Below are 11117 nucleotides of genomic sequence, written 5' to 3'. Positions count from 1 at the left end.
CCCCATTAACACTATAACATTCCTCCTCCTCGGCGGATTTCCACCCTGGGACCGCTGTACACTTTTCCTAAAAGTGGAGCCGCGTTTATGTCTATTGACACAAGCAGCTTGGGATTTGGAGGTTGTAAGAGGTTTCCCTTATTTAAGAAACAGCATTAACACCTCTAATAATTGCAGCCTAAAAATCCAACGGAGAATCTCTCTTTTGCGAACAAGTGCTACTTTGGACTAAGTAGACAATTGAGTAGTAAAGTCCTCTCTCGACTAATAAAACGAACACTCTATAAGGCTCTCTTCATCCTAAAGTATGACACAGAAGCTTGGACAATGAACACATCTGATGAGGCATCTCTTGGAGTGTTTGAGACCAAGATTCTGCGGAACATTTTTGGGGCTTTGCACGTTGGTGACGACAAGTGTCGTAAACTATCGAACAATAAGCTGTATGAGCTTTACGACGACATAGATATAGCGCAGGGAACAAAGATCTAGCGGCTACGTGCGATGCGGTACCAGCTGGTGGTAGTAGAGGAAGTGGAAGTCCTCATCTGTGTTGGAAAGATCAGGTGAAGAAGACTTGGCTTCACTTGGTGTTTTTCAACTGACGTCACTTGACTCGAGAAAGCAACGACTGCTGCGGTTTGTTAAACTCTACCAAAATCGCTTAAGTGGTTATCGCGTCAATCAAGAAGTAGAAGATAGTGTCCACTCCTCCCACTGTTTTTATTAGTAGTTCTGGAGGAAACAAAATATCGGAAAATTTGTGAAAGCGTAGTATTTACGAATTATCGTCTTGTCTTCTGTCTGATATTATTGTGAGTGATTGACTCAAGTGTCTGTGTTTGTAGACGTCCTGTCTAGAAACGGTTCATCTCTATGTCGTACTTGCGATTGCAGCTGTTGCTGCTGGACCTTGCGCTGCGATATAATAAATAGCAGTCCTAGCATAATTTTTTCAGCAAACGCTTGAAACGCCTCCCACTTAGCACTGGATGAGCACATGTCCCGTATGAGATAGATAAGACTAGGTGAGTGTCCTGAAACTCTTTGAAGTATTGCACACAATCATGCGAAACAATCAAAATCGCTTTCGATTGCCTTGGAGCAGCTTGGGCAAAATAGGCTACCTACCAGTTGAAAGCAGCCGTGAGTGATGAGTATCGGCGTAAGGTAATAATCAGTATGACGTTGCTTTCTTTTCAGCTATTCCTCGAGATGGAATATTGGCTTGACGTCCATCGCTTTTTAAGTGGCTCTTCCCATCCTCTTTACCACTCGTACATAGATCGCTCTCTCTCGATGGCTTTTCCTGTTGCCGTTGGTTTTGCTCCTTGCTCGCTGTAGAGGCGCGAAGCTCTCTTGCGTGCATAGCAACTGGTAACTGTTCGGGTACAACACATATTGCATCGTCGGTTTCCGTTCTATATGCGCATGTAACCCGTTATGCGCTCCGCCTGTGTGTGTGCACCACTTCATGCATATGGGTATTCTTGGCTTCTGCCCATACGCTTGAGTACTCGACTTTTACTAATAATCGCCTTCTTTGCCCTTGCGGACCTCCGATAAGTGATTACTGCTAGATGTTACTTAAAGCTAAGTCGAGTGTCGATCATAACTCCTAGGTATTTTATTGACTCTTTTGACAATACCTCGTGACCACTAAATGAGAGTTTTATAGTATCTTTTTCTTTCTTATAGTATCAGCACTGCTTCCGTTTTCTAGGTAGCCAGCTCTAGACTTACATTGCTGAGCCAGCGCTTTACTCTCGGTGCCGCATCATTGCACTTGGCTTTTGGATGATCAAGTCGCTTGTCAACTACAACTAGCACAATGCCTTCCGTCTACCCTGCGATTGTTGGATTTTTCGGGAGTTTTGATTTCAGAGCCCCATCTTACATAGTATTCCAAAGAGTTTGTCCCAAAACCGATCCTTGTGGAACTTCTACTTTGACTTCATATATTTTGGGCCATTATCAGTGTCATACCGCAGAATGCGTTTGTTGAAATGGCCTCGAATGCTTAGTTAGTAGCTCGGCACCTTCAGATGTTCCAGAGCAACAGTGTGTTAGACCAATTTGCCGCGTTTTTTATGCCCAACGTTATTACTTCGCAAAGTTTCAAAGCCGAGTGTCCTCCGCTGATAGCTTTCCAGGCTGTGTTATTACGTCTCGGATTGCATCCGCTGTTGATCTTGCACGAAGGAAACTAATCTGGAGAGCCCACTAGGGTTTTCTAAGTATTCATGGAGCCGATCACATATAACACGATCTAATATCTTCCTTGGTGAGTCTAGCTTGCGGCTAGTTTATCAGGTTATTTTCCTGGCTTAAGTAGCAAACTGAACGCTGTAGCTTCCATCTGGTTGGAAAGATTCATTTTTCTAGGCTCGTCGTTCATAAATCTGAAAATATTTGGGGTTCTCCTGCATAGCTAGCTTTTTCGCAATATTGTAGACGCCGGGACTAAGAGCCTGCTGTTCTTTATGGTAGTAGTCCGGTGTAACGACCGAAATTTCGACGTTTTTTCATGAATCTGTTTTAAAAAGAAAATAATATGCGATCGTTTTAAAGTTTTTACATGTTTTTATTGGTGTTTTGAAGTATATAAAAAAATTTTTTTAAATTTAATATAATTTTATATTAATTTGTTTAAAATTTTTGACGTTAAAGTGGAGTCTTTAAAAAAAAGATGAGTTGGTTCGGGGAAACACAAAACCTTCCAAAGTCATCTGAAATAAAAAATTCAAAGAGATTATTATTTAGTAGACTTTATGTTAGGTCCCGAACCTAAAATATACATAAAAATAAAAAAACAAAAACAAAATGGCGGACTTGTGAAAAAAGTTTTTTTTTTCATAAATTGTTTAAATTAAATAGTTTATTATTAAAAAATTAAATGTTTTAAAGGTTCGGTATCTAGATATGTGTGTTTAGAATAACGGGTTAAATTTTTAACCAAATCGGTTGAATAGTTTTGAGTCAGTGATTCCCGAAGTTTAGAAAACATGGTTTTGAGAAAAACGCGTTTAAAGTTTCGACAACAGATTTTTTATAAAAAAATTATGCTTACATTAATTAGCTATGCCTGGTGCATAGAGCAGCCCTTCCGTTTCCTCAAAGTTGTTATTTTCAGCAGCTTTTAGAACCCTACGTAAAGTTCTGGCCTCTTTACAGTTGGCTTCTGCGTATTGTTTACCGGATAATAAAAGAGGGGACGGTCAGAACAGCTGCTGCTGGCGTGTCACACGCTTTCATACACACTACGGCGCACTCTCTTATTTTAGCTATAACTTTAAAAATAATTGAAATTTATGTCCGAAATTTTAATAGTATATTTTTAAGATGTTTTTCTTCCGAAAAATGTAAAAAAAATCGATTTTTTGAACCCTTCACACTGGGCTACTACCTTATGCATTCGTGCTTGTGTTGGCAGTATATTCCTGACAACTACTTTCCGCTTGTGAGGGGAACTCGATAAGTCTGGAAAGTAGCGAAAAATGGTAGGTAAAGAGAAAGTTGGCATGGCATCACCCACAAAATCTAAACAAAAATCGTGTTTTTTATCGCTGAAACTGCAAATTCTAAGGTACTGTCATATGTTATGACTTTTCTTCAGTAACTTTTCTTCAGCGGTCCTGCCCTTACCAGACAGAGAGCCAGACATCGTGGCTTTGACTTTTTTGATAAACACGGTCTTCTTGTCCATAATTCCCAAACATAAGTTACTATTTTCTGCCCTGTATTTCCTCTTTATCCTCTCAGTTGCCCTGTTTTCTCTTTTTTATCCTTTCAGTGGCCCTGATTTCCCTCTTTTATCCTTTGCATGGACAACCATTTACCTAACTCAGTCTACGTCAAAAAATGTTTTCAGAATTTTAATCTACCTTGCCGACGTTATAATAATAATTCTACTTCAGGGTGTTTTTTAGAAGCTTGAAAACTTAAAATGATAATACAAAACAGAAATCTTGCTAAGAGGAATTTTTTTATCAAAACCTGGGTGATAATTTGATGGCATTTATTCTTTGATTATGATATTCGCCATATGTCCGCCGCCGCTAAGTGGTGCATGGTCCTTTCCATCAGCTCAATTTTTGTCTTTTTTTCCAGTAAATCTGAATAATAAATCAAAAATGCTACACAAAGGCTGGTCATTTCGCTTCAATTCTTGCACGAGCTGTATTTTTAGGCACATAAGCAAGATCATTCCTTAAAATTATCCATGTAGTCGAAGGTCAAAGGCTGATAAGTTGACAGCAACGACAAATCGACATTTCGGCGTCTCCTCTAACACTTCGTTTTACGAACTTCTAGAACAGTTTTTGGAAAAAAAATTCCACAATGTGGCAGCGTTGTTTTGGCATTCATAAAGACTTGCCAAATCTTACTGAACCGAAATGTCAAACACTTTGTCATTCTTAGCTGTCAAATCATTCGTAGCTGTCGATATCGATAGTTCTCATGCAGCTGAAAAACACTCAAAAACGATATTGGGCTCTAATGAACGCCAAACTAGAGAAACTATTAAAAACTATCAGGTTAGTCCACATGTTCGTGCGTTTTTAAAGGTGGTTTTAAAATTAATAAAAAAGATGTTTGAAGTATTTATTAATCAATAATATATTTGCCTTCATTATTTACAGTATCTTCCCAATGTTTAGGAAAATTTTTAATTCCCTGCTAAAAAAATTGTTTGCCCTTGGAGCCAAAATACGCTTCGATATCCCTTTCTATAGCTTCTTTTGAGGAGTAGTTCTTGTTACTCATATGGGATTGAAGTCCACGGAAAAGGTGATAATCACAAGGTGCAGTATCCGGAGAGTATAGTATATGCGGCATTAGCTCCCATCCGAGCTCGTTCAGCTTGCCTAATGTTCGCCTTGCGGTATGAGGTCTTGCGTTGTCGTGGTGAAACAAAACTTTGAGTCTATTCACTAAAGACGGTCGATTTTTTTTAAGTGCCTCATTCACTTGTTGAATGCACAATATATCAAAGGAAATATAAATTGTTCCGTTATATTCCGCGAATAATTATGGGTAAAATATGAACGAACTTATGAACTGACCTGATATTTCAGAGATACAATATTTTAGCTCGGACGTGTTGTGAAGATCATGAAGATCACTTTAGTTGTCGGCACCAAAAAGTCGTTTATTATGGCGCCGTAGCGTTGCCCATTTACATTTACATTGGCGCCAGCTTCGTCTTTGAAGAGATATGAGTCGAAGATTCCTCGAACTCATAGGCTGCACCAAATTTTTAGTTTTAACGAATGTAATGACTGTTCAGGAATGGCTTCGGCGCCAAATGCTGCAATTTTGCTTATTGAAGTAGCCATTCACTGAAAAATGAGCCTCATCGTTGAACACCATCAGTTGACCGATGAACACTTTTCACAGAGCATTGATTTTCGTAAGACAATCGTACGACTTGCAAACGTTGTTGAGACCCGAGTCTTTTGATGCTGAAGTATTCATTTATATGAAAGAAAATGTATTTAGTTTGACAGTAGTCACGCGTGAACTGCGAAGGAACCTTCTTGGAAAAAGTACCTCCAAACTGATCACACTTCAGTTTTCATTATAAGACAACGAAGTAAAACTTTTTGAGCTCTACTGGCTTATCTATTTACAGCTACAACGAGAGTAAAGAAACACGTTCTGAGTAGTTTAAAAGAGGAGTGACACGCACTTAAATTATTTTAAATTTAATGCCAGTTGACTCCACATAAAGTTCATTAACCCTCCAAGTACGCTCTCCCTCGTTGCCTCCATGCTCACAGTATACTGAAGCATTCTGTAAACTCAAGCAATATAGAGTGCCTTGAAAAATAAGGAGAAAAATGCTCTTAGTTGGAAAGAAGGAAAAAAATGCACTTATTTGTTTGCGTTCGCACTAAAACTAAATGAACGCCTGTAAAGTTTCCACACAAAAATGTAATTTCCCAAATTAATTTGCGAATACTTGCCCAAAGAGTCGAAACTTTCTTTAATTTCCAGCCGTATTTAGTGCAACTGTGGTGTATATTTTCCAAGTCTACGATAATTGCACTTATGCGGCATACGAAAATAGCGCAATTTTTTTGTCACTTTGCAATGAAAAGGCAAACGATTTGCGACTACGACGTAAAAAGGTACCGCCGAGTGCAGCAGAAAGGAGCAACTAAAGGCGAGTAAAAACACAGAAGTAGAGACGCAAAAAGGGTGCAAAAGGTACAGCAGTGCAGGAGAAAAGAGTAAAAACAGCCATTAGCTAACCTAACGATACCAACAATAACAACAGCCGGCCAAATGGCCAACAGCCGAGTAATATAACGACAAAAACAATACTGCCTCTGCCACATAACCGCAATTTGTTTAAATTTAATGCTTTTTACTACGTCTTTATGTGCGCCGTTGCGCTGTCAAAGTTTATACGCCCCTTCATTCCTGCCTTCCACACAGCCACAATTTACCACACTCACTCCACCGCACTCCTCTAGCAGCGCGCACACTAAAATAGTTCTGTAGTTGCGTGTATTTGTACAAAAGAAGTTTCTATTACTTTTTAGCAATTTGGTCAATGGGACCAACATAAAGTCTCTTTTGCGTTTTTCAACGAGTTTCACTTGAAATTTCCTATGGTTTTCATATAATACTCGCACAATGGACGTTTTTTAATTTTGTTTTCAAACTTTTTCGCCGTTTTTGTTGCGCTGTGTTGCTTTTGTTGTTGTGTTCACAGAATGAAACGTTTGGCAGGACTTTGTGTGCGTGCGAAGAGGCACTTTTAGTTAAAATTAGGTTAAAACCTTAATATCGGGTAATTTTGCAATTGTGGCAACAAAGATGTGGCGCGAAAAAAGTACAAATAAATTGAATATAATTGAAAGTTGCACAAAAGAAAAGTAAAACATGGAGAAAGAGCGCGCAACAGAGTGAATGGGTAGGCGTGCGAGCGTTTCACAGCATGAAGACCGCTGCAGGAGAGCTGAAAAGAGGGAGTGCGAGAGGAGAAAAGAGGGAGAGGAAGAGGGAAAAGGAGATTAAGAGGGAGAGAGAGAGGGAGAGGAAGAGGGAGAAGGAGAGGGAGACGGAGAGAGAAACAGAGTAAGAGAGAGGGAGCACGAAAGGGTTAGCTTAATTTGAGTTTAAGCACTGCAAAAGCCAAAAATGCTGAAAAACCTGGAAAAGTACAAAAGTGCTTAAAAAAACAAAAAAGAAAAAAACAATTAAAACTTGCACAAAAACACGCGAAGGAGTTAGATGAACCAGCGAAAAAAAAGGAATCTCCAAAAAAGTGCATATATTGTAAATAAAAAGTGAACGAAAAGTCAAGAACTTCAACAATTTCGAACGTGAAAAAGTGCAAACTTTTCGCCAAGCAAACTTTCACGGTTTTAAGCAGCTCAAAGTTGTGCAGCGCAGCACCTGCCGCTGGTGGCAGCGGTAGCTATTGGCATTAAATGCTTTTGTTGGTCTACTTGCAGCTTTGCCGCAAACAAAATAGATGTGGAAGCAACCAAAGTAAAGCAAAGACTTGAAATTGTTGCCGAATCGTAGCGAAAGTGAGTACACCACCTCTGCCTGCACCAACATCAACAAGAATTGCATTTAAAACACCACTTTGTATTGTGGCTGCCTTGTAAGATTCCAACGCTAGCGGCTGCTACCTTTGCGGCAGTTGTCGAGCTAACTAACCACCTGAACCCTTGCAGGTCGTAGTACACAGTTAGCCGATCGTGAGTATTTAATCAGCACTGCCTTGGGCAAACGCGTTTGTTTGTGTAGGTGCAGTGAGCGGGAAAATGCAGTTTGCTCGAAGTAGTGCAAGTGGCGTTAGTTTTGCGTGTTTATAAATTTGTATATATGTATGTATATTATATCTAGGCAAGTTTAGGGAACCTACATTATTTTTCTACAATTTAGATAGAATTTTAGTTATTGTTTGAGTTGGTTGGTTGGTTAGGGTGGTGATTCATCGAGAATCCAACTAGCGCTTCCGCACCATTTTGTTGCCACATCCTCATTACCAACTTGTTTAACAGTTATTTAGAGGGAAATGAAATTGCTGATGAGCTTGCCAGGAAGGGGACGAAATTGGCCTCAGAGACCTCCTACCCGGTCATCGGCATCTCCTTGATAGTTGTTAAAGGGGAACTGCACAAATTATATCTCTGGAAAGCGTAGAAAAGATGGAGCTCCATTTCTTCGGTTGCTATTTCGAAAACCCTTTGGTTTCAATGCGATATACGAAGGACTCAAAAAGTTCTTTGGACTCCTCGCCATTCAATTTCCAAACTCGTAGCTGTGTTTACCGGTCATTGGACGATCGGCACACACGCAGAAAAGCTAGGGTTACCCTTTAACCCCATTGCAGAAACTGTGGGGACCTTTCAGAAAAGGAGACTGTAGAGCATTTTCTCTGTAAATGTCCGGGTTTGGCAGCTAGACGACTTAGGTCACTGGGAGCTCATTTCTTCGACAGCCTGGAGCACTGCGCCAACCTAAATCCAATCAATCTTCTCCATTATATCAACACTGTAGATATCTGCCTGTTGGAGGTCTCAAAATGGTATATCGGCGCTTTAGTGCTACTTGAGGAGTACTAGGTGCTCTTCAACCATTTTACCTACCTGCCTACCTTGAACTAGCTTAATCTATCAACGACTGTATTTAAAGCGGAAACTTTAAATTTTTTAAAATTCGGTATTTACTTTGGTGCACTGTACTCAAAGAAAGAGAAACGACCTAACAACCAATATTTAAAAAATCCTCTATAAACTACGAAAAAAAATGTGAAGTAATATTTGTATATTTTTGCAACGATTTCTAATGCCAAGTAGTGATTCCTTTTTGACTGTTTATTGGTCACTTCTGCTTTTTATGCATTGTTTGGTAATTTTTCATAAACAAAACGAAAAAACGCCCATCAGAGCTATTGTCACTGCTGTTGATTTGATTTCTGCACTTGTGAATATGCAAATAATAACGGTTTTGCTCACATTTGTCTTGCAAGATTTTCATTTTTTCACACTTTCCTCCAATGGTTGCGCCATTCGTTTACTTTTCGCAATCAATTACACGATTAAATTTGCTTCATTTAACGCAAATGTATTGAAAGTGTGCAATCGAAATAAATTTCGTATTTTATTATGCCTGCAGCACGTGCCAAACAAGCGATGCCGCTGGCTGCGATTGACAGGCAACAGCTTAACCAATAATTTTTACAAACTTATTATATGATACATACGTACATACATATTTACGTGCATTAAGGTGTCTCATAATCGAAAGGTGCATGATATCTTAAGGAGACCCGGTGGTTTAGAATAAAAAAAAACTACTTAACAGTTTTTATATGAAATACTTGATTTAACATGTTTCCACCAATTAGCGAAGAAACAATTTTTATTTAAAACCGAATATAAAGATATATCACATACTTTTCTAGCCTTTTTCTATATTCTTCTATTGGAAAATATTTAAAAACAAATTTCATTAAAAAATGCTTCTCTGAAACAATCGATTTTAAGTAATACCTATATTTTCTTACTCCTACAGCTTTTTATTTAAAGAATTAAAAAAATATTACAAAGTAATAATTTTTTTCAGAATAATTTTTTTTAACTTGAATTTCTGTTATACATTTTCTAACACAAAGCCTTTTATTTGAAAAAGTTAAAAAAAAAAATATTTGAAAAATATTTGAATTTTTTTTTTTTTTATTTCAGAATAATTTTTTTTTAACTTGATTTTCTGTAATACATTTTCTAATATAATACCTAAAATCTTTTATTTGACAAAGTTAAAAAAACAAATTTGAAAATATAAAAATTATTTTATTTTTTTTAATTTCAAAATCATTTTTTTTAAACTTAACTTTCAATAACACATTTTTCTATGCCTAAGCCCACTTACTAGAGAAAAAAATCAGGAAAAACGAATTGAAAACTGAATATGGAGATATATGTACCATATATTTTTTTATCAGCTAAAACCTTTTATTGGGAAATATTTAAAAACAAATCTCATTAAAAAATGCTTCTCTGAAAAACTCGGTGTATTTTCTTACTTCTACAGCTTTTTATATAAATAATTTAAAAAAGATTACACACAATTTTTTTAATTTAAATTTGATTTTCAGTAATATATTTTCTAACATCTAAAGCCTTTTATTTAAAAAAGTTAGAAAACAAATTAAAAATAATTTGAAATTGAAAATAACTTTTTGTTTTCAATATTTTTTTTTTTTTTTTAATATTTGAAAATAAATTTTATTTTTATTCCATTCTGAACTGACAGCCACATAGACACGGCAAAAGAAATAAAACAAATCAGCTGATTTACCGAAACCACCTTTAATAGATTCGCCTTGCCTAAAGCCATATACAAAAAAAAAAAGAATAAAAAACCTCAGTAAATTTTTTTTATGAAAAAAACGAGATTTTAGTAATACATTTTTATGTTACTCGCAGATATGAAAAAAGTGTATACATTGAAGCTATTGTATATAAAAGAAAAAAAAGAAAAATAAAATGTAAAAGTTCTATTCCTAGTAAAACATTTTTCTATCATCCAATTCGAGAAAAAAAAAACTATAAAAAACTTGAGTTGTAGAGATCTTTTTCAACCTACTCCACTTCTCGTCTGCAAAGCCAAAATTTGTTTGGCTACAAAAACATTGTGAATATTTTATGACCAGTTTGGAAGAACTAGCACTTTTACTAGCGCACCACCTTAATACATCTTTGTACGGGTCTGCATACTAGCGCCGGTAGGTGCCTCTGGCCGCCAGCCCTTACTCGTAGTTATTAAGTGTGAAAGTGATCGCTGGAGTGAAGGCAGAAGCACTTTATACGCTTCAGTGGGCAGCAATAATAACAACACTGCCAGCGACATCAACGGCCGTCGCTGTTGATAAACTAAAATGAACTTTAGGCATTAAGGGTTTGTCGATGGGAAGCGAATATTTAAAAGTGTATTTTCAAATGGATTTCATATAGTTTTTTTTTCTCATTCATTTGTGCTTGTTTGCCTTTCAATGCCCATAGCTATATATGTAAACTTTTGTATGTAGATATGCACTGACAAACATTTACACGCCAGTACTAAATAGTTTCGAGAGCCTGTTTTGA

The sequence above is a fragment of the Anastrepha obliqua genome, chromosome 2 (assembly GCF_027943255.1).
Source record: "Anastrepha obliqua isolate idAnaObli1 chromosome 2, idAnaObli1_1.0, whole genome shotgun sequence".
NCBI classification, from domain to species: Eukaryota; Metazoa; Arthropoda; class Insecta; order Diptera; family Tephritidae; genus Anastrepha; species Anastrepha obliqua.
This window is presented reverse-complemented; position numbering follows the sequence as displayed.